The sequence below is a fragment of the Uranotaenia lowii genome, chromosome 3, assembly GCF_029784155.1.
Source record: "Uranotaenia lowii strain MFRU-FL chromosome 3, ASM2978415v1, whole genome shotgun sequence".
In the NCBI taxonomy this organism is placed as follows: Eukaryota; Metazoa; Arthropoda; class Insecta; order Diptera; family Culicidae; genus Uranotaenia; species Uranotaenia lowii.
Genome location: NC_073693.1, coordinates 212,992,827 through 213,012,359, shown reverse-complemented (window position 1 = coordinate 213,012,359; position 19,533 = coordinate 212,992,827). Strand labels below are relative to the sequence as shown.

Below are 19,533 nucleotides of genomic sequence, written 5' to 3'. Positions count from 1 at the left end.
TAAATAAATTTGATGCTAGGATTAGTCGATCTGGCTTCTCTCTACAAAATAATGATTTTTTAAGCAACAAAATTTATTAGATCGGCTCATTTTCGATCTATTCATTTTTTATCCTCGGCAGCCAGGAAATTCAATTTTGAGTACCGTTTTCATGCCAAAACATTGCCATCTCTTTGGCGTCTAGTCAATATCGGTACTCAGTATGAAATTGACATTAGCGGAATTTTTGTCAGCCAATTTCGATATGTTAGGCATTCATATCATAGTTTTTGGAAGCATTTTTATCTATAAGTAGAAGGATAATACATCCTTGAAACTTCGTGTCCTTATCAACCTTTTTTTACCTTTTTCTTAAAATTATATAGGAAAAAATCGATCTATCATATTTTAATCAACTAATTCCAATTTTTCAGGTGTATAGATACTACGACCGTTTATCTGAATTCATTTTGGAGATAAATCTTTTCCTGCAGTTCGAATAATCCTCAATATTGTAAATTTTCCCTAGAAGCTAGGCTGTAACAAATATCAATGTCTTCTATTGTCCCGAAGGCGGGAATAAACAAAGTTTTATGTAAATTTCGAAAAAAATTAAAGTATCCGAAAGATTAAAAAACGAAAAAAACCAAATTTTGAAAGATAAAACTTATTTTACCTTTTGTATTCTTGATTTTATCGAATTTTTCGATAAAAAATTACTTGATTTGTAGGTTTTGTGCAATGATATAGTATGCAATATTGTTGCATACAAGTTTTCGTGCAATTTATTCCAATTTATTTGTTTTTTGCATTATTATAGTCCCCGCATTTCCATCGGATTGTAAATAACTGATAATTTAATTCCAAAATATAATTTATTAATTCTAGACAAGATTCTTCTCACAAACTTTGCGATCTCAGCCCAGATTCTAAATCATGATTCGTCAATTTTCTCTATTAAGAACTGCATGTTTTTTTTTTCCTAAAGTTGAATCTGTATAATAAAATAAATTTTAAATCTAAATTTTCAAACTTGAGCTCTGTATTTAAAATTTCCATCAATTCTGAATCTAGATTTTAGTCTTTGGCAGGGCTTAATTAGAAACGGCTGAGACTGATAGTCGAAAACCTATTCACTTAAAGTAAACTTAACAGAAGTCCCAGAATCAGATTTTGAGTTCTGAATTTAAATTCTGAATTTTGAATCTCGCTCCTAAACAGCATTTTTTTCGGATGAAAAGCATTTTCTGAATGTTGTTCTAAATTTGAGTAAGTATCAAAATTCAAAAGCAACAAACCATTTGAGTTGTTTGTAGCCAAAGGTGTATAAGTAAAAAAAGCCTATTTCGATATTACACGCTTTAAAGCTGTTGTGTTAGGCGTTTTCCAAAAATTTCCACTCATAAAAGAGCGTTTGGGATGGAGGAAGAACCAAAATGGGCCAGTGGGACCAGCACAAAAAATTTTTTTTTAATCAATCAAAATTGTAAACAGGTATAGTTTCAATTATGAAGAATTGTTAAGCATTTTGGACTCAAAATCGATTATTTTTGCACTTACACCTTGGGCTCTGAGGATCTTATTTGACGATTTGAAAGGAAAAATTATCAGAAATTAGAAATTAGAGGGAAAATAAGTGATAAATATTTAAAAGCTAAATTCCTATTTATCTCACCATTTTAAGTATTAATTGAAACACAGGATGAGTTTTTTGGACTTGCTCGAATTCTCACTAAAAAAATTACTTATGGAGCATATTTTTTTCTGATTGTAAAACGTCAGTATGAGTTTCGATGGAATTGTTATTATCGGCATTTGTTACATTTTTCAATGTAAAGCTTAATGTTTTGATGATATTTTTTTTTCTTCTTTCCCCCTTTCGCATTCAAAAAACAAGCTTTATTTGTATTTCAATCAAAGATTTTAAAACCGACATCGAGCAGCCTCTATAAAATTTTAAATTTCTCAAAAATGAGTTTTCTAAGAAATTTTCGCTATGAGATTTTGCCTCTGAGATGAGTAACTCTGTTTTGAAATATTGAATTGCTTTCAGACCAACTGTTTTTTTCCCGGTTGTAAATATGTTATTGTATTTTTATTGTAAATCCAAATTCAGTGGATTATTAAATTAAATGGATTATGATGTGCTTCACATTGTTTCAGGAATTCTGGAAAAAATTATAAATAGTTGTGGGTTTCGATTCTATAAAACTCATTTTTTTTAATCATTAGCAATGAACACTAAATTACCGAGAAGTTCGTTAAGAAAAATATTATTTTGTGAAACTTGTTTTTTAAAACAAATAAATTTAGGATCTGTTCCTTCAACTTCAAACTTGAAACCTAGCACCTACATAAGACAAGATTGTTTTGATGTCTTTAAAACCAACAACCAAAAAAAGCAAAAATTTAAAAAATTGGAAAACTACAAAAAAAAATCACAAAACTCATCGCGCATGACTACTGGATACTCTCAAATTTGGAATAAGTTTTAGAAATTGCCATTAGAAAATTAGAATAATCTTTGAAAGTTTGTTTGTGTTCTGATGGAAAATGAAGTAGTTTAACCAGTCCAAGCACCAGTGTAAGAACCAGTGTATTTCGAGATTTCATAGTCTTAAATTTAGTATTTTTTGCGAACAGGCATAAGCATGAGTAATTTAATATCTTTTAAGAAGACACAAAATGACGTTATTTTTCTGCCTTTTAAGCTTGAAATGTGTCCGTTATGAACGTCTCGGCGGACTATTTTTTTTTGTCCTAATTTTATACATAGATATTATTTAACTTACAACGTAATTTAAAAAAAATCCGAATTTGAGAACACCCGTTGAGTGATTTTCAGTTTGTATGATCCATAAATTTACATAATGGACCAAATCAAACTTATGTATCTTATGACAAAAATTTGAAAGGAAGGTTACTTAATTTTGCGGCCTTAACAGTGAAAAGTGATGTCCTTTTTAAAGGGTGATACGGTCAAAATTTGGTCTATATAAATTTGACGTATTCCTTTCAATTTTGCATTTAAAAAACCTGAACGCCCCTCATTTTGAAGATGTGTGTGTGTGTGTGTGTGTGTGTGTGTGTGTGTGTGTGTGTAGAAAGTTGCTCCTATTTTGATTTTGGAATTCACTCTTCAGATGTCAAAATGCCGTCCGAAAATCCGAGCTACTCGCACGCAAAGCTGGTAAAATCGCTAAAAGTGGCCAAATCAACCGTTACAAATGTAATTAAAGTGTTTGGGGAACGTTTGTCGACAGCCAGGGAGCCTGGATCGGGGGGAAATCGAAAACCGGAAGCCGCTGAGACGACAAAGAGAGTTGCCGGTAGTTTCAAGCGAAACCCTAACCTCTCTCTCCGAGATGCCGCAAATAAGCTGGGTGTATCGTCTACAACCGTGCATCGAGCCAAAAAACGAGTCGGACTATCGACTTACAAGAAGGTAGTGACTCCAAATCGCGATGATAAACGAAATACGACGGCCAAAGCGCGATGCTGGAGGCTGAACACGACGATACCGACGAAGTTTGACTGCGTGGTAATGGACGACGAAACCTACGTCAAAGCCGACTACAAGCAGCTTCCGGGTCAGGAGTTTTATACGGCAAAAAGAAGGGGAAAGGTAGCAGATATTTTCAAGCACATGAAACTGTCAAAGTTTGCAAAGAAATATCTGGTTTGGCAAGCCATCTGTACCTGTGACTTGATAAGAAGCATTTTCATAGCCTCCGGGACCAAGAAATTTACGTGAAAGAGTGTTTGAATAAACGTCTGCTGCCTTTCCTGAAGAAACACGGTTGTTCCGTACTGATTTGGTCGGATTTGGCATCTTGCCATTACGGTTAAAAGGCCATGGTCATGGTGGTTCCCAAGGACAAGAACCCCCCCCCCCCCCCCAACACGCCAGAGCTCCGCCCAATTGAGAAATACTGGGCTATTGTCAAGCGGAACCTAAAGAAGACCAAAAAAACTGCTAAGGCCCTGCCATTCGGATTTGGAAAAGCGGAAGCCTAACTGGATATTTTTCCTGAATTTTATACTAATTAAACTTTAAAAAGAAATTTATTTGATTTTTAAAACAAACGATTTCACCGATTTTTTTCACCGGCGAATAAACGATATTCACCGGAAAAAAAACAACTAACCCGTGTGAGTTAGATTCACAACAAAAGGGAAATAATTTTTGTAGATTTCACACCTCAGAGGAGCTCTAGTTTGTATCCAACCCCCAAACGGCTCTTAACACTTATAAAACCATTTGCTGTCCAATATGCTCGTGGGTCCCATCTGAACCTAATCTCTCCGACAAACATGAACCCGATATGTTGGCCTAGTCCAGCAAGGCCTAGAGGACAGCAGGCCCCGAAAACACAACAAACATAAACAACAATTCAATTTCAAGTGATGTGATTAATATTTTGCTCAAGCTACCGGAAAGGATCACTGCTGCAGGAAGCGAGAACGAAAGTGAAAAGGTGGTCGTTCGGTCATCATTGGTCTAATGACGAACGAGCAAGCAAGCAATCAGATACCGAAAATTCGCAGAAAACAAACCCGCTTTCCCACCAGCAGTCACCTCCGTCCGAACCTCACCAACCCAAAGGAAGAGAGGGTTTTGGCATGACCGCATGCGCGCTCTCACTCTCTTTATGTTTTCCAAGTTCGCTGAAGAAACTAGTAAATTAAGGAAACACGGGAGAGTATTGTTATCAACGGAAAATCTACTCGTGTAAGAAATCTACTGAATATATTTCAAAGGCACTTACGGATAAAGGTAAATAATTTCCAGGGCTTTTCTGATTTGCAGATGCCGGGGATCTTTTTGAAGTCGGCCTTCACATATGTTTCGTCGTTCATGATGCAGCATTCGTCAGCATGTTGAGGTACAACTTCCTGGCACAGGTTGTGACGGACTTGTTCTACTTCTCGTCGCGATTAGGGGCCTTTTGTACCTTGAACGTTCGAAGCCCAGCCTTGGGCCGATGACATAGTGAGTGCGGTGCGATGCGAAACGGCGAATGCGATTCAATGCGGCGAACCACATTTGATGAAAATGTATGTGAATCGCTTAAACCTGACATACTCAACACGGCGAAGCAGATGTCAATTCGTTCCGCCGCTCTAGTTCTCATTGGCCGCGTTCGCCAATTCGCATCGCATCGCTCTTAAAGGGTGATACGGTCAAAATTTGGTCAACGGAAAACGCGTGTAAATCGGTGAAATCGTTTATTTAAAAAATCAAATTAAATTTCTTTTTCAAGTTTAATTAGTATAAAATTCAGGAAAAATATTCAGTTAGGCTTCCGCTTTTCCAAATCCGAATTGTCGGGCCTTACGCTTAACCCCTGCCATCAGATTTTGTACAGCCACCTTGTCCACCTTCTTCGCCGCAGAAAGTCAGTTTGCCTTGAACTGCTGCTCGACCTTAGCAGTTTTTTTGGTCTTCTTTAGGTTCCGCTTGACAATAGCCCAGTATTTCTTAATTGGGCTGAGCTCTGGCGTGTTGGGAGGTTTCTTGTCCTTGAGAACCACCTGCACGTTGTTGGCGGCGTAGCACTCTATGGCCTTTTAAACGTAATGGCAAGATGCCAAATCCGGCCAAAACAGTACGGAACAATCGCGTATCTTCAGGAAAGGCAGCAGACGTTTATTCAAACACTCTTTCACGTAAATTTCTTGGTTGACAGTTCTGGAAGCTATAACAATGCTGCTTTTCAAGCCACAGGTACAGATGGCTTGCCAAACCATATATTTCTTCGCGAACTTTGACAGTCCCCTTCCATTTGCCGTATAAAAATCCTGTCCCGGAAGCTGCTTGTAGTCAGCTTTAACGTAGGTTTCGTCGTCCATTACCACGCAGTCAAACTTCGTCAGCATCGTCGTGTAGGGAAAAGGTTTCCTAAATGGGCCTATCGGGTTAAATGACCCTACGGCCGTTTGACGAAATGGCTAACAAGACAACATATTCAATCAATACATTTTGAGGGTAATGCACTTTGAACATGAGACAAGAAAGAATTTTATGAATAAACCAACTTAAAAAATTAAAAAATTCATACAAGGTTTTGATACCTTTTGATGTAATATATTGACTTTCAAAAATTATACGCAAATAAACTAAAAGCAAAAAGTTGGGTTGTTTTTGTTTCTTATTCAAATGAACCTTAGAAGTAAAACGTATTTAAGCTATTTTAATGGTTTCATAATGATTGGAAAGGGGAATAAGATAGTGTTTTTGTACGCCCCCATCATGTTTGTAAAATGCCGCTACCCTTAAATAACAGGTTAAATAAAATTAATATATGATTTTTATCGTTAAAATTTCGAATTCAAGCTCTAATTAACACCTTTAGAGAGAATTGAAGATCTCAACTCAGATTTAATATAGTTTTTCTTATGGATGAATTGCCTCCATAATATGGCAACCCAAATTTCTGTTTTATTCTATAAAATAATAAGAGAAATACATTTTTATAAAACTTCAGCTTTATCGTATGAAAGTTATCAGTTTCTAGCCTTTCCAATGAAATTATACGGAAATATTTTCAAAAAACAGAGATTATGCCTAAAACATAAATAGGCGCATTTAGCCCGCTCGTTTTTAGGTTCGGCAATTTTGACAACAGTTATAATAAAATCGATTTCTCAAAAACTGAAGGAGATTTCAACATAAAAATTACTTCAATGTATAGAAAACAGATGCCTGCTTTTAGTACACATATTCGATACAATATTTGAGAAAATCAGTATTCTTCTTAATAGGCGCATATAGCCCGCCCCTCCCCTACAGCCTCTGGGATCGCGGTTTGGCCGTCGTATTTTGTTTATCATCGCGATTTGGAGTCACTACCTTCTTGTAAGTCGATAGTCCGACTCGTTTTTTGGCTCGATGCACGGTTGTAGACGATACACCCAGCTTATTTGCGGCATCTCGGAGAGAGAGATTAAGGTTTCGCTTGAAACTACCGGCAACTCTCTTTGTCGTCCCAGCGGCTTCCGGTTTTCAATTTATCTCCGATTCAGACTTCCTGGCTGTCGACAAACGTTCCCCAATCACTTTAATCACATTTGTAACGGTTGATTTGGCAACTTTTTGCAATTTTGCCAGCTTTGCGTGCAAGTAGCTCGGATTTTCGCGATGCGCGAGCAAAATTTTGATATGCTGCTCTTCTTCCTTGGACGGATTTTGACAACTGAAGAGTGCATTCCAAAATCAAAATAAGAGCAACATTCTACACACACACACCCACCTTCAAAATGATGGGTGTTCGGGTTTTTTAAATGCAAAATTGAAATAAATACGTCAAGTTGATATTGACCAAATTTTGACCGTATCACCCTTTACTATGTCATGAGCCTTAGTTTTGAACATTTGGACAAAACTTCGGCTTAGCTGCAGCTTTTTAGCCACATCCCGAACGGAGGCGTTCGGTTTTCGGTTGAAGGCTCCAACTGCGCGGTTGTGATTGTTGGTATTGTACGTGTGCGGCCGTGCCAGGACAAAGGATCGTTCTCTAGTCATATATTAGGTTCTTACCTTCGTGCGTGATCCGGGAATGCGACATGCCACTTTACCCGCGATTAAACCTGTGCGTTGTTCGGTCGAATGCCCGCGCGAGAGGTGTGCATAAGTTGCGCATGTGACGACGACTGGGTGGGAAGAGGACGGCGAGGAGGATCGACGTTTTGACGTACGAGGGGATAACCGATAGCAATGTTATATTGTCGCGGAAATGCTTATGTAATAAAGACATATTACAGGGTAAGGAAATACAGCGCTACACATCCCCCTTCTACTCTCAATAAAATGACGAAAGGTATATAATTATTATACGTTTTTACACGTTCGATCTCATGTTTCCCCATTTTAAATTATTCACAATAAAATTCAAATTCTGATATGTCCAACCCAATGGTGATTCTTGATTTCGTTGCAAAACATTCAGCCCTATTAACACTGGTTACGCCTACGTGTAGAAATCTCGATTCTTTTATTACTCCGATTTGAGCGTGTTAAGACGTCAAAAGAAAAGAAAATAACAAAAACAAACAAAATTTCGGATCGCGATCCTTCTATAGGTGACTATTCATCAAATTGGTAGTGATTCTTTCACGAGAACTGCAGGTGCCGGTACTTATTGTCGTCCCAGTGAAGCTGCTATTAACAGACCTTCAAGAATGAAGCCGAGGATCAATTGTGCCCTGTTACGTTTCGGTGTTATAATCTGGATTGTTAAGGCGTCCGCAGATCCTTCAAATTTCCGAATCAAACGCATGAAGCACCGTTCCAGCACGAAAAAAGCAAACGGTGGAGTTCGGGCAGGGAAATGGTCTCAGCCGGGTTGCAAAAGGATGTAAATCAAATCACCCAAACTTTTCCGAAAGATGATGAATATTCTACAGAAGGAAACATCCGTCTTTTGCAGTTCGTTAGTGCAATGGTTGCTAGCGCAAATGTCCCGGCCCAAAGGATCTTGAAAATGCCCCGGAACTATTGCAGTGCAATTGCTCTGAAGTTTTCCAAACTATGCCTGAAGCACACATCACAAACCAACTTTAGTTATTGTTTCTCATATAACTGTTCGATTAAGTAGCAACATAAATGAGGAACCAAATTAATCTTATTTCCTTTTTTTCAATTCAAAACTAGTGAATCTTATTAAATTATAGCCACAGCAGTCTAACAATCGGCTCTGAGCTAACCACAACCGCTAATCAACCTTATCTTTTTAGATAGCATCATGTTACCTACTAGTTTATAGCATTTTTGGGGTTCTTGTTTAGTCTCGGGCCAACAAGCATACGGAAATATCCTAGCATCATTGTCAGATGTGAAAACAGAGAGTTGGTAGGCTATGGCTTGGGAAAACTAAATTAAATTTTATTATTTATTTAAATTCTTCAAATTTAATTCATCATGATCACCACATAGAACATGCCAACAGTTCAATCAATTTCAAGTTCTTTTTTCAGTGATTGTTGTCATACTCGTTTTTGGAAATCATATGTAGAAAACTCTTGGCCTCACCGGATTTTCTATCGGGAGAACTACTGGACCAATCGTACTCTAAAAACGAGATTGAATCATTTACTAGATACAAACGAATCATATCAATCAGCAGCTGTTTTTTTTTTTGCTTGCACACGACTATCAAATAAATTCCAAGAGTTCTTTAGGTGAATTTCAACTACCAGTCAAGTTTGTCAGAAAGAAAAACATCTATTTTGGTGACAACTAAATAAAATAATGGTTTTATCAGGAAAAAGTAATATCTTGTAGATTTCTCGTTATTGACGATGGTTCATTTATTTTCATTAAAGAAGCTCTAAGTGACACGTCAGGAATTATCAATTCCTATACAACTAGTAAGGAGTACAGCTAGTCAAACTATTTCTTCGTTTATTCAAATGTCGCCTTCAAACATTTCGAACATTTCTAAACTTCGTCAAGCTAAAAATGAAAAAACTCGTCACTGACCAACAATTCGCATCGCGCCAATCCAGGTCGAAATATGACAGAAGTCTTCATTACTCTGGAGCCTCTGGAGCCTTTTTCCAATTACCTTTTTTTTACTTTTTTTTTTCAGACATCTGGAAATACTAAGCCGAATGTTCTTATCTTGCCCGTAACTTTTTTCCAACCTTTCGGATCCTTGCAAATTGAATTTTCGTGCCACAGTATTCATCGCGCTTGGCTCAACGTGCTTTCTCGATTCTGTCAAGCTAAATTTATGTTAAAATTGCGAAAGTCAGCATCGCGTCAGGCATTTACGAAACCACTTCTAAAATATTAGGTCGTCATCGCGCTCGAAACTTACTCGGAACTGTGAAGCTTACTCCATACCGGTGGAAATCCGCATCGTGTTAGACGAATACGAACCGTCTCAAATTAGCACGATTGAAATCCTCATTACGCGTGGCTCTTTAGAGCTTTCTGGATTCTGTCAATCCGAATTTTCGCTTTATTGACAGAAGTCAAACTGAACTGCGAGTTAACTTACGCAGCGCGTCAGACATTATTATCTAATATACCATTTTAACAGGCGGAAGACAATATCTCGCCAAATCGCTTCCACATTTTCAACTGACGGAAGTCCTCATCGCGTCAGATATCAAAGCTTTGAACTTACTAGGCGAAAGTCCACATCTCGCCAAATCGCTTCTACATTTCTTAACTGACGGAAGTCCTCATCTCGTCAGATATTGTCAAACATATCAAGTCGCCTGGCGGAAGTCCACAACACGCCTAATCGTTTCAACTTTTTCACCTGACGGAAGTTCTCATCGCGTCAGATCTCAAATTTTCAACTTACTAGGCGGAAGTCCACATCTCGCCAAATCAGTACTACATTTTTCAACTGACGGAAGTCCTCATCGCGTCAGATATTTTCAAACTTCTCAACTCGCCTGGCGGAAGTCCACAACTCGCCGAATCGCTTTAAATTCTTTCAGCTGACGGAAGTCCTCATCGCGTCAGATCTCGAATTTTCAACTCACTAGGCGGAAGTCCACATCTCGCCAAATTGCTACAACATCTTCAACTGACGGAAGTCCTCATCGCGTCAGATAATTTCAAACTTCTCAACTCGCCTGGCGGAAGTCCACAACTCGCCGAATCGTTTCAACTTCTTTCAGCTGACGGAAGTCCTCATCGCGTCAGATCTCAAGCTTTCCAACTAACTAGGCGGAAGTCCACATCTCGCCTTACTGCTCGTACTCGTCTCCGCTGACGGAAGTCCTCATCGCGTCAGATGTTTCAAATATTCTATACTAGATGAAAGTAATTTCTTATTCGTTTCACTTAGAAGACGACCTGCTTCTACAAGTAATCTTTGTTGATAATCGGTAGTCTTTTTTGCACAACTTACAAATACAATATTCAAAATCGCTCGTTTGAGACATAACGTTCGCTACTACGCACAAATCAGTCAAATTGCTACATTCTCAAATAAATTTTGCACTGCGGTAGGAGTTTTCTCCTTTGTCGAAGGAATTCAAAATGGCTTCCTTGGGTCTCTTTTGATAAATTTTCAATTTCTCCAGGTTCAAGCAAAAAATTGTTTTAAACAATATCTAGCAGGATCGCCAAATGTGCGGCCGTGCCAGGACAAAGGATCGTTCTCTAGTCATATCTTAGGTTCTTACCTTCGTGCGTGATCCGGGAATGCGACATGCCACTTTACCCGCGATTAAACCTGTGCGTTGTTCGGTCGAATGCCCGCGCGAGAGGTGTGCATAAGTTGCGCATGTGACGACGACTGGGTGGGAAGAGGACGGCGAGGAGGATCGACGTTTTGACGTACGAGGGGATAACCGATAGCAATGTTATATTGTCGCGGAAATGCTTATGTAATAAAGACATATTACAGGGTAAGGAAATACAGCGCTACACAGTACGGAATACTTTTTCCTTCACTTCTAGGCTTCCGATCGGGGCCAATCGTTCTTCGAACCACTCAATCACTCGCGACTCCGTGGAATTCGCGATGCCCAACGTTTTAGCGATGGAACGATGCGAGAGATCATTGTTCTCGTGATGAATGCGCAACATTTTATCACGCAATAGTTGTTCTTTCGACTCCATTTCCGCGAGTTTTGATCACAGGACTTTAAAACTTGCAGAATGTAAACAGTGCACTATGAACTAAATCCACCCAAATTTTCATTAAACTCTACCCAACGGTTAAAAAGTTAGAGCAATTTCATAATGTGGCAATTTCATCGTGGACACCCTTTAGAAAGGAAGAAAAATGAAAACAAATTAGGGAAGCGACTAATATAAATATATAAATATATATGTAACCTTAAGCAATATTCAAAATGAGAAAACCACCGGAGAGCTTGAACCGAATACCTTTCCCGCCTGATTGCTATCAAATTTCTGCAAAGTCCATAAACCTTGCGACGCGCTTGTGTGCGTGTAATCCTTTGCGCTCCAGCCTTCCCAAATTCCCAATACCTACTGATGACTACTACCCAAGTGGGAGCGTGATCATCACATCCCAACGCAACCCACCGGAACAGATGATGCCGCCCAAGCTGCAACGGTATGGGTGCAACCCAAAGGAAGGTATGGACGGATTCTCTTTTGATATCGGAACAAAGCCAACGAGAAACGGACAGAGGCCCACCGACAATGACGACGGCGATGATGATGATGACTGTCATCATCTGCAAAAGCGATTTCCAAGTATTTTGTTTACAATTGCGTTCTCCGGCTTCACACGGCACAGCACAGGTTCGACCTATTCAAGCCGTCCGCCGGTGTCAGTTTGAAGCAAGCGCTTCTCGAGTCAAGACGTTAGAACGCGTGGTCAGTGCGAGTCACGACGCCGGGTCGAAAAAGCCGTGGAGTTTGAGTCATTCCTGTTATACGATATACATATATACTTAGGTAGTGCTTCGTAGACTACTGCATGAAAACGCGTAGTGCCACAGGTGAATCGCATAGTGACACTGAGTTTTAGTTCGGAACGTACTGATATGCTCAGTCAGTGGGGTAGCGGATAGACAAATTTGGTAGTGCACAGCTTAAAATTCCTGGAAGAACGGATCGAACGTCCAGCCTTGATAGGTCGGGAAAAGGTGAGCAAATAATGGCAGCGACCCGGATGAGTTTTCCCGTAACTGTGCGATTTCCCCGAATTCCTAGGGAATTGTGCAAGTTTTTGCCAGCACCAGAATCAAAGCAAGTGTTGATTGGGGGCACAGCCTTCCTTTTGGTTCATTAAAAACGCCAACATGCTTTCGTGATTGTTTTTCGGAAGGAAGCCTTCCGGTAACACTTGCAAAACCCACAGATAACACCTCTCCCCCAGTCCTCGTGATAACAAAGCGTCTTGTCATGTGCGTTCTTGAAAGGTGATCCAGTCGGGGTGAGATGATTCATTCATCAGCGAGCGAGAGAGGAGCAAAAAACACAGGACTGTTGTGAGTGGGGTCTGAATGTGAAACGTGAAACGCCAAAAAAAAGTCGAGCGAGCGTAAACGTCGATTGGCGAACGCATCATGCGAAAGTACACATAATGGAAAAGGGAAAAACCATACACGGATCAAAAAACGCGTACACAGACAGCAGCTGGTACAGCTGTTACGTCAGGCGCTAATACGCTTTGTGAGGCGGAAAATCCTGGATAGCGGATATGTGCTTGGTTGTTAGCTATTTTTGACGTGCGAAGTCGTCAAAAATCACAAAATCGAGATTCTTTTTTTTGCAAGGCTGAGAAATTAGCAACGCACGGTTCTTATTGTTTCAAACTGAAAAACAAATATGTCTGCAAAGCTAATTCTCCCAAAACTAATCATTTCAAGGTTTATAAAAATAATGCGAGATGTTTTTTTAAGCATCCGTCGCGTCTGAATTCAGATCAAAGGAATTTCAGTAGTATCTACACTTAATTTCAGTAATTCAGATTGACGGCTAGAAATCCCAAACATTTATTTAAATTCAGCAAATTGTGAGCTCTTCCGTAATCTTATAATCAGTGAGGCGTTTATAAGCATGCGATAATGTCGTTCTTCATGAGCTTGTACAGATAAGGAAAGTGAAACCCGGATAGATGGTTGTGATTTTTTAGCTGTAAAACATATTGAATAAATTAGTAAAATCATCATGAACTGACACGTAAAACAAGTGACCTATTGGCCCGGGATGTTTGTGTATTCCTGTTTCTTAACCTGTTAATGCATAGTGTAGTTTCAAAACAAAACTAACTGAATCCAAATTATCATGGAAACACGCTTGCAAAACCGATTTGAAATAAATTTACAACTTCCTAAATATGTTCTACCCTTTGATGAGTGATAAGTTCCAAAAGTTATAAGAGTTATTTGAATTAAAATAAAATAAATTAAAGCATCAACAGTTGATAAACCCATGTGCAAAAAGTTGTAGGGATAAAAGTTGAGATGGATTGTTTTTGGAAACTGATTAACAATAGTTAACGAAATAAAAAAAAATCGTGAACTTCAATGACCAACCCAATTTTTAAATGTAAAATCGGGCGCTGAATCCGCAAATCAAATAATAAAACATTCAGTAGAACTGTTTTTAAAATATACTCTAAATATGAAACTTTGGAAAAATAAAATAAAAAATACAGACCCCGTTCGTTTTTGGCAACGCGCCCGAACGTTTTGTGTGAATTTATTAAGGGGGGGGTAGGGTCTAACGGCTATAAAAAAACACCATTTTCACGATTTTTTTCTAGAGCTATCGTTCAAACAAATGTGTTCAAATTTTTTGCATTATACAAAGCATTGTTAAAAGAACATTTAGTAATTTTTTCGTAGAAAAATATTGAAAAATGAGCCGGTGACGGAGCACTTTCGAGGGTGCCTTTAAAAAAAACAGGATTTGCGGTGGACACTGTATCTCAGCACAGAATCATCTGAATTCAAAAAATCAGAGCAAAATATTTTTAATAGATATTTTTCTGGACCCCAACGTTTTTATTTAACTTAAAAAATTTTTTATGAAATTTTTGTGGCTGTTTGAAGTAAAAACTACGATTTTTCACGAAAAAATCCGCCATTTTTCACCTGTAAAATCTCCCCAAAGTAAAAAAAACAAAAAACAAAAACGTTGGGGTCTGGTATTTTATATGTAGAAAACATGTTCCAAATTTGAAAAGAATCGGATAAGTAGTTTTCAAATGACGATGTCCACGGACTTTAAAAATGTGCTTTCGAGAAAAACGCGTTTGAAGTTTCTGCACTTACTTTCTTGCAGTATTAAATAGGAGGAGATGAAGGCCTATAACTTCTACAGTTTTGCTCCAATTGACTTGAAAATTTGACACAACATTCTTGAAATGTTTTACAATAAGAAAATAAAAAAATAAAAAAATCGATTTTTTTAAAGTGTTAGACCCTACCCCCCCCTTAATCGACTTTTTTCGGCGAGTTTTTGAATAATTTAAAACCTTTTTTTACCAGTTGTCTATACGTTTCGAGCTACTATGGCATTCGCTCTTCTTCAGTGGACAAATTTACTGGCCTCCGTCTATTCGGCCACGGAGGCCAGTAAATTTGTCCACTGAAGAAGAGCGGATGCCATAGTAGCTCGAAACGTATGGACAACTGGTGAAAAAAGGTTTTAAACTATTCAAAAACTCTCCGAAAAAAGTCGATTTATAAATTCACAATTTATCGCGGCGATAAACAAAAAAAATCCGTAAGAACATTTTGTGTTGCCAAACTCGAATGTTGCAAAAACCGAATGTTATCACAACACAAAGATTCAAATGGTTATTTATCAAAATTCGGTTGAAAATTGAAGAAGTTATGGTTATTTTACTGAATAATTAAATGAACCACAGTGTACTTATCTTAGTATAGGAAGAATAAAACATGATAAATCTCATTCGCTTCAAGTTAAAATTGATCATTATCTTTCCAGAAGGTCACACGCCAAATTTCAGTAAGATCTGACCATGGGGAGGGGTCGCTTGAATCTCAGGCGTGAATGGGATTTTAAGATGTTTTGCTCGAGAAAATAAAATAAACTGGTGTTCATTGATAACTTTTTGCCTTATTGACTGATTGCTTTTCTATTTATATTTTCTTAAAGCATAAATGGGGATAAATCCAAAGACTACAATACAACACGATTGGAATTAAAACAAAAAAGTTATTGCGGTTCAAAAATTGTATTTTTCCCGCTTATTATCGTCTAACGTGTAATGAGGACATTTTACGCATGTCAACATATATAAATAAATGATAAATGATATAAAAATAATTCCTTCCCTGAAATGACTAATGAACCTAATTTCATAGATAACAGTGAAGTATTTCCCGACTTTTCAAACGGTGATTGGTTCTATGACGAGAAGTAGCTGAAAGGTACGCTTTTTTACCTCTGTGGAGAAAATTTATATTTCACTAGGGTTGTCCTTAGCCATATAGACGCATTAAACCTGATAAAATTTAAGTAAAAAGTAAACATTTCTTCTTTTCTCAGTACCTGATCAACATTATCAACAATGATAACTTTCTTCGATTGAAAACCCGTTTCGTTTATTTTCTCTATTGTTATTAAGGTTTCATTGGAGGATCTGAGAGCTTGAAAATTCATACTCTTAACTGATGGTAAACTTGTAACCGTTAGGGTATTTTGCCCCATTGGACCCATAGGGAGCGAGCCACTTGAAGCATACCTTCTGAGTGCTCAAGAAGTTCGTCGATTAAATATCGACGAGTTTCCCACCTCATTTTGTATAAAAATAACACAAAATTGTTGAACAGGAAAAGATTAGGAGATAGGTTCAATAAAATAAAAACGAATAATTTAAGCACTCCAAATTAAAAAGTAACGGACAACATTCAGCAGTTTAAAAATTCAAATACAGAACACAAACAAAAACACATAACACCAACTGAACGGTGACGGACTTACTAATGTCAACGGAAAATGGAACGGAAACTGGTAAAGGTGGGAAAATCGGCTCCTTGACTAAATTAAGTCTTTCCGCTTGCAACCACGATAGCCACTAGATCGTAGTGCAAAAGTTTTACTTAAATTACTAAAAGTAATACAATTTTAAAGTGGAAAGTGCCTGTTTTTCCAGAGTAGAGCCTTAGTCAAGTGAGTTTCCCACAGCTGTGTCTTAAAACCCATCCTAATGCCTGTTCCGATTTAGGACCCCAAAGTTTCTGACCAAAAAGTTTCTGGTCTCGAGGATTCTGGTCACAGCAAATCTGACCGGATCGACTCGACCTAGTTTGGGTTCACACAAGGCGAACGAACCAGTGAGCCAGATTCCGTTTCTATCCGAAGTTTGCCGGATTCTGCAAATTAGCGTCGACGAAGCATCAATTTGCACGAGGCAAACGAGCTAGTGAGCCTAATTCCCAGGTCCACAAGCGACAGTGCAGACATTGGTTAGCGGAATCCGCTAGTTGGATCCAAACAAGTTGCCGTGTGCCCGAGGCAAAGGATCCAACGAACCAGTAAGCTAATCAGAACCGCCAATGTTCTGAGAGACGTCCTGAAGCCAAGATTCCGAGCAAAAGAAGTTCCGCAGAAGGTCCCGGTATCTACCACGACAACCATAACCGCCAAACTGACTCATCTCGATCTGGTTCCAGAGGGTGTTGTTTGATCCCTTCAAACGGGTTCGTAAGAATTCAATCAACTACCCTCCGGTTCCATTGCATCGAATGGTCAATAGTTGATGACTACGTTTTGAAACAGCATCGAAGCAGTCCCGAGCGCATGGTGAGTGCGCCCCGCACCCGTTACGGCCGGCCGGTTCCAGCAGCAGCAGATTACACACCACACACCCACACTACACGAACGTAAGTTTTTATAATACACAACATTTTGACCAGAGTCCGTAGTGTTTTATTGAATATCCGACCAGTCTCATAAAGCGAGAGCCGACCTTGAGCCTTAGTGGTTCTCAAGCTCTAGCTGGCCCATCAAAAGAGGCGTATGTAGCCCACCCCAGACGGTTGCCGTGGCTTGACCAGCAACTAGGGGTTATTGGTGACCTCCTTCAGAGTGAGCAAGTAATAAATGGCGCCCAACTTAAAAGCAAAACTGGTCTGATTTTCAATATTTGCACTTTTGGAGTGAGATAGGGAAAATTTTCGCAGGGAGATTGAGGAGGGAAAGCTTGCTCAAGGGTTTGGTGGAACACTTTACTTTAACAGTTGCATTTAACTGCTTTTTCTCCAATTTTGCAAAGGCGATAATTTGTAATGGTCGCGCGTCGACTAGTGCGCGTACCCGTAAAAAAGTGTTTATTTTTGCAAAAAGCAATTTTGTTCTAACCCTTAATAAAGTGCATGAAAAGTCAATTCGTAAACAAAGCTCAGAAAAATTGTTCTTATCATTTACCTGCACATACTTACTTTCGTATTTTTCATCAGTCTCATGATTATTTTCGTAAAAATCTGAAAAGAATTAAATTGGGGTCTTGACTGACAAAAGTAGAAGAGGGGGGAATTTCTCATCGATAATTTCGCTGATAAAACATCAATAATCATTTTTATTTGGCAAAATACGTTTCGTTGATTCATTTTTATTCTCTGTTTGGCAAAAACATTATTTTATTAAAATGGATTTACAAGAGCAATACAAGAATATGATCGTTTCACATCTAGAAATCGATGAAGTGGAGCACGAGCTCCTTATTCGGAATATTCTTTTTCATTTTGACGATAGTGAATCTACAAAACGCCGGAAGTTAGCAGAAAGGGTAAAAGAAGAAAGGGAATCGGGTTACAATCCCACAGCCTTCGCAAGAACGTGGAGATCTTCATCAGAAGAGCTAGAAACCACCACGGACAGAATCGAACAAATTAAAAAGATTTTACAAAACCCCAGATTAGGCAGGCGTCAAAAGGACAAAATTAAAACGCGGTTAGTTCACTACTCTGTTAGAATGGCCCACTTGTCGAGAGCATTAGATGCTAGAAAACATGCAAAACAAATAGAGGAAATGGAAAATATTCTCGAGACACTTCTCGACGAGCATTTCTCTGACCAACCAGTAGTAGAAAACTTAACATCAAATCATCCGATTAATCACGACATTTCGCAAGCACTCGATGAAGTTCGCGGAGAAATAGTATCACTTAATGAAACGATTACAGCCTTAAATGAGGACTCCAACGTAGCTGGAACAGCCTCCGCTTCGGTAGTGCGGAAACAAAAAGAAATAGAATCTTCTAGGTCTCGTACAGATGCTATATTGAAAGTGTTAAACGATTACGATCAGGGTAATAATAGAGAAAATATCGATCAGTTGATAGGAGTGTTCAAAACCTTCGTTCTGAACACCTCCGAACAGGAGAGGAGAAGCAGGGAAAAAGAAATTGAGTGGGAAGTGAGAAGAAAGAAAGAACTTGAAGAAGAGATTGAAAAGAAGAAAAAGCTAGAGAAAATATTGGGTCGAGTAGATTCTAAAATCAAAAAAGAATTTACAACAAAAAGCAATCGTTTGATAACTGATAGTGTTCAAACGCAAACAACATCTGATGATATCAGCTTATCAGATAGCAAATATGAATCTAGCAAACATTCGCGTCAACCCAAAAGAGATTTCACAGCTATGAAACAATCACATTCACGCAATCACGAGCAGAAATTGAAAAGAAATAGAAATGATAAACACAGCAAAAGCAGATCCGAAAGATATAAAAAAGTTATAAGTAAAAATTTCACTTCAACATCTTCTGAGCTCGATCTCAGTTCTGCATCCGAAACGATACCTCGCAAGTCTAAACCTGAACTGAAGAAGTATTCTAAATTGCAAGGTTTCAGAAAATCTAAGAGAGATTCTTCTAGAAGTTCAACTTCAACCCACTCAAGTTCGGATTTTAATTCCATCTCATCCGACACGAGCTCGGAAAGCTCGTCGGATTTCGTGAGATATAGAAATCGTCGCGAAAAAGAAAAGCGTAAAGAAAGAGCAGAAAAAGAAAAGCATAGAAGGAAAGAAGAGAAGGAAAAGCGAGGAAGAGTAAAAAGAATACCCGTATCAGAGTGGAGACTTCGATACGAGGGGAAGGACGGAGGGAGAAAATTAGCAGAGTTTTTAA

At 38.5% G+C, this 19,533-nt stretch overlaps 2 protein-coding genes across 2 annotated transcripts in view; one reads left to right on the top strand and one right to left on the bottom strand.

The window, feature by feature from the left end:
• LOC129751905 (acetylcholinesterase) overlaps positions 1-19,533 on the bottom strand; it is a 417,996-nt gene that overhangs the window by 256,094 nt on the left and 142,369 nt on the right. The gene's annotated exons all lie outside the window — the stretch shown is intronic.
• LOC129751907 (fibroblast growth factor receptor 3-like) overlaps positions 12,265-19,533 on the top strand; it is a 159,222-nt gene continuing 151,953 nt past the window's right edge. Inside the window, exon 1 of the mRNA XM_055747677.1 lies at positions 12,265-12,567. The gene's annotated coding sequence lies outside the window, so the exon portion shown is untranslated. The remainder of the gene's footprint in view (positions 12,568-19,533) is intronic.